The sequence below is a fragment of the Tursiops truncatus genome, chromosome 2 (genome assembly GCF_011762595.2).
Source record: "Tursiops truncatus isolate mTurTru1 chromosome 2, mTurTru1.mat.Y, whole genome shotgun sequence".
In the NCBI taxonomy this organism is placed as follows: Eukaryota; Metazoa; Chordata; class Mammalia; order Artiodactyla; family Delphinidae; genus Tursiops; species Tursiops truncatus.
Genome location: NC_047035.1, coordinates 48,572,508 through 48,577,869, shown reverse-complemented (window position 1 = coordinate 48,577,869; position 5,362 = coordinate 48,572,508).

The window sequence follows — 5,362 nt, the reverse complement described above, 5'->3', positions numbered from 1 at the left end:
GCACAGGTTTTTCCCTACAACTGAGATCCCCTTGGATGCCAAGCACTGAGCTAAACTGAGTAAGAAAAAGATGAACTTGGTGTGTACCCTGCTCTCAAAAGGCTCTTACAATCCATTTCACACCAGAAAAAGTAGTTGTGGTGACCCTTGAGAATCATGTGTTTTTAATAACTTCTGAATTTTCAACAGCTCTTTGCTCAGTAATAGACATAGCAGGACCTCAAAGAGATGTTTGGTTCCTTCATCTTTCTTGGAGGCTGAATATTTCTAGATGGTCCCAGAGAGAAAAATTTACAAGGATATTCTCTCAAAGAGATATAGAAATTACAGATGGAGTTAAAAGTTTGTGTCGAGAGATAGCTTAGAGCGGGAGTTGGCAAACTGCAGTCCATGGGATAAACCCGGCTGGGTTTTGTATGGCCTATAAGCTAAAAATAATTTTTACATTTTTAAATGGTTGAAAAAAACAAAAGAAAAATTGTGACCTGTGAAAATTATATAAAATCCAAATTTCAGGGTCCCTAAATTAGGTTTCATTAGAATACAGCCACGCCGACTCACTTTGTATTTTCTGTACCGGCTTTTGAGCTACAACAGCAGATTTGAGACGTTGTGACGGAAACTATATGGCCTGCAAAAGTGAAAACGCCTATTAGTACCAGAAAAAGTTTGCCAACTCTCGGTTCAGAGTGACTTTCTGCTTGAATATTGAGAATAATTTCTCAGGAACCCAGAGTAAGTAGTTCCGAAGGACTTCAGCGTGGCATGACCTAAATGTGGCAGGTTTCAGAATTACTTGGGAGGAAATCCTGTTAATGCAGGAATCTTTAAGGAGGCAAAACCCTACTGGAGGCTTCAAATTCTCATCTGAGTACCACTTTGGGTAAGTTCTTCTGCTGGGTTTCGCGCCTTTGGCACCTCTATCACTCCGTGGCTCTTCTGGTTTACGTCCTGAGGAAGCTCTGCTTGCATTCACCATGAATTACAATAATTAAAATTAAGTGGTGCCTCCTGTGTGGGAATTTTCCAGTCCCTGACAGGAAGACGCTTCCAAAGGATTCTTCTTTCTCAAGAGCACCCTCTGCTGGTCAGTTCTCAGAAGGCACCTTATCATCACGTTTACAGCTGCAGGTGGGTTTTGATGCCAGGAAGAAGCCAGAGGCGGGTTTTGATCTAGAGACAAAAGCATTTTGGTTACTGTCTCCATGCCTGGGCAAGTTTTTCACAGTACATGGGCATTAGCATCTGAAGATATAGAACTTATTCATCGTTGAACTTGGTGAGGGAACAAAACTCTCGTTGAATGCAAACGAACAATCCCTAGTTAGGCAGGAGAGTACACACAGCCTTGTTGAATGAATGGCGGCTTTCAAACCACCCGTTACTATGGCAAAGCTGTGTTCATTGTTTGCCACCCTAAGGAAGGCTGATAGTGTCTTGATAAGGGAAGGGCAAGGTCTGATTTATTAAGACTTTGAGGTCTACTTTAAGGCAGATCAGAGAGGCCTAATTAGGACGGGGAGAGGATTGTGGTATAACAGATTAGGATTGGCGGATACAACAGGGTAAGGTGAGTCGACGAATGCAAACTGTCTACTGATGACTTGAGACCTGCCAGAAATTTCTACAATGAAACAAAGATTTGCAACCTGCTTTTCCAAGGTAAGGGTCTCTGGACTAGTAAAGTTATGCTAATTAAAGTGACATAATGTAGACAGGAAGCTGTGGAGGTTAGGAGGGACGCTAGTTTGAGTTCTAGGTTCTGTCGACTGAACCTAAAAGTTCAGTGAATAACCTAAAAGTTAAGAATTATGTTTTACTTGGCTGACAAAACTGAGGACTTAAGCCCGGGACGCAGCCTCTCAGATAGCTCTAAGGGACTGCTCCAAAGAGGTAAGGGAGAAGCCAGGATAATTTTTTGCAACAAAGACCAGGCAGTTGGAACTTCAAAAGATTATTGTTAATATAAAAACAACCAGGGGGCTTCCCTGGTGGCGCAGTGGTTGAGAGTCCGCCTGCCGATGCAGGGGACACGGGTTCGTGCCCCGGTCTGGGAAGATCCCACATGCCGCGGAGTGGCTGGGCCCGTGAGCCATGGCTGCTGAGCCTGCGTGTACGGAGCCTGTGCTCCGCAAAGGGAGAGGCCACAACAGTGAGAGGCCCGCGTACCACAAAAAAAAAAAAAAAAAACAACCAGGGGCTTCCCTGGTGGCGCAGTGGTTGAGAGTCCACCTGCTGATGTAGCGGACACGGGTTCGTGCCCCGGTCCGGGAAGATCCCACATGCCGCGGAGCGGCTAGGCCCGTGAGCCATGGCCGCTGGGCCTGCGTGTCCGGAGCCTGTGCTCCGCAACGGGAGAGGCCACAACAGTGAGAGGCCCGCGTACTGCAAAAAAAAACCCCAATAAACAAAAAAACCCCAGATATCTCAAGTTAATGAATTTAGCACTTTTCTATGTATGGGAACATGTGAGAGTCTGGGCTCATTGAAATCATTCCTTTGATATGCACCTTAGCTATGTAGGGCCACTAACCTATTCTTTCCCATCCTGAGTCCCCTCAGGGATCACTTTTGGGGAGGCTATATTGGCTTGATGCCTGCCACAGTCTTCATTTACTGATATGGCGGGTGGCATTTTTCATTCACACTTCTTAAGATGGTCACTGTTGTCTAAGAGGTCTAGTGTGGATGGGAGGTGGGCTTAGTGCCCTGGTGACTTCAGACAAAATGTTGGGCCTGCTCTGGACTTCCAGTTTTGTTTGGGGTGAATGGAACTGTGTTAATAACTCTTCGTGTTTGGATGTGGGCACTCTGCAGCTATAGGGGAGCTGGTGAGAGAAACCAGACTATGTCACCCCAAACTATGCCTCTCTGACATAAAACTTATTTTGAGCTGAAGGCAATTAACAAGCAGCAAACCCAGGAAAAGCTCTCCCTTTTTTTGCCTAAAGGCAGGAAATAAATTCTCCTTTGACTGGAGATAGACTCTTATCAGCCCAGAGATGGCACCGGAGGAATCTGCAAACAAACCTTGTTAAACTAACACTTATCCTTATTAAGGAAGATAAGGGTTGAGGGAGATAAGGACTACCTTGGCCTAGTTGAACCATCCCTAGCCCAAACTCCTTTGTCTTGTCAATTCTTCACAAATGTATTGTTTCTTTGTCTAAGAAATATAAAATCTTCCTGCTCTGGTCACTTCGTTGAGTCTTCCTCCTCTTGTGAGGAATCTTACATACATGTAAAAAAAATTTTTTAATTCATATGCTTTTCTCCTGTTAATCTGCCTTTGTCAGTTTAATTTTTAGACCCATTCAGGGACCCTAAGAGGGTCAAGGAAAGCTTTCTCCTTCCCAGCACCTGTCAGGAAGAGGGTTGGTCTCTGTAGGCTGCTGAGTGCTGGTTTCACAGGAGTATGTGCATTGGGCCCTGCGGGGGCCAGGGTGAGTGAGAGACCACCCCTCTGCAGAAGCCCTGCCCTCACTGAAGAGATCCTGATGGTGCCGAGGACAGGGCCCAGGCTTGGCTGGATGCAGGGAAAAGTCAAGGAACCTGCACAGGGTTGACATGAGAGCTGGGATTCCAGGGATGGTGGGAAAGGAGAGGCTTCGGGAAGGTCTCCCAGACCAGGAGGCCAGAATGTTCCCAGCATGTCCAGTGTGCTTTGGGATCAAGGTAGGAAAAGAAGTCTGGGGCCGGGTGCTTGAGGGCCTTATTTGCAAAGGTGTTGAACTTGACCCTGGAGGTGGTACGGAGCCCCTGAAAAAGCTTTAGCAGCAAAGTGCTAAATATGCTAGTGGTTTTACTTGTTATTTAGAATTCCACTCCAGCCTGGAAAATAACAATAACATATTGAGGGCCTTCGCTAAGAAAGTGGCTTCAGGATGGAGAGGAGGAAAGATTCAGGATGAAGAGGTAGAATCACCATGCCTTGAAGACCCCTTAAATGTGGGAGTGAGGAAGAGAGAAGGTTTTCTAGCTTGGATGATACAGTAGACTTTGGTTCCGTAAGCTGAGATGGGAAATGCAAGAGAACAGGTGGATTCATCGCAGACAGTGCCCCTTTGGTATATGGATTATTTTGAGCTGATTGTTTTTTAAAACAGCAGACAGCAGATAAGCTCTGAAAGTAGAGTACAAGTTACCCTTTCGTATGGGAAGTTTATATTTATAAAGGAACTCTCCATTTGTAAGGGTGTCTCCCTCTCTGTACCAGGAAGAGAAGGGTGACCCAAAATCACAAGACACTCTTATCCATGGAGAAGGCAGGGACTTAAATCTGCGTAACAAACCACCGTGCTTTTCCTGGTCATTGCCCCCATGACCGGCCTTCCCCACACCGGTTTTTTGTTTTTAGCGAAGATGGTATTTCAGCCTGAATTCTAAGCCACCTCTTGGAGAGTTACTCAGTTTTTCCTGGGTGTCTCCCATATACATATACACGAGGTATATCTGTGAATAAACTTGTTTGTGTTTCTCTCATTAATCAATCTCTTTTGTAACGGGGCCCCAGCTGAGAATTTAGAAGGCTAGAGGGAAGAGGTTTTCTCCTTCCCCACAAAGGTGAAATGTTCAGCTTTGCAGTTGCTGGCTATGAGGTACAGAGGATGGGGCTAGCCTGGGAAATGCAGAATTAGAGCTTATCTGAGAGGTGGGGTTGGACAGACAGGTTTAGGCTTCACAGCTGAAGCTACAAAATAGCTGAAGTCAGCAAAGAAGAGAGTGCAAGTGGAGAACAGAAGTGAAAAAACCCTGAAGGAAACAGTGGTACCTCTGCTGTAGTGTCAGGAGCTGAGCAAAGCCAAATCCTTACAAGGTCCTATGCTTCTCCCTCCAGGGACGGAGGCTCTTGTCAAAGGACAAGAAAGTGTCTTAGAGCATCTGTGGACATCTGGGGGCCTCCTACCACCTGCCCAGTGGTGAGAGGGCCATCAACCACATGGAGGACCAAGCTGGGTCAAAGAGGAACAAGGACTCCCACATCTCACAGGACAGAACGAGGAGGACAGAGAAGGTAATTAGTTTTTATGGAACAGAGGATGTGACCTGTTTCTTCCCCTGAAGTTGATCAACTCAATGCTTGAAAGGTTGGGAAACAATAGACGTGGGAAGGAAATTGTACCAAAAGAAGCTGCCTCTGTGGGGATCCAGCTGTGTGAGCCGCAGGAAAAGCAGGTGTGTGTTCTCATGGTTGTTCCAGTCTCAGTTGTTGAACGGGGACAGATGAATAGCCCTGAAGGAGGCAGGGCTGAGCCAAGGCTTAGGAAAGGGTCTGAGTGAGGGACTCCTGTGTAGAAGCGGTCAGCTCATGACGGCCCAGAAATGTCTCCAACAGCTGTTCTCAATCTTGAGCACATCACCT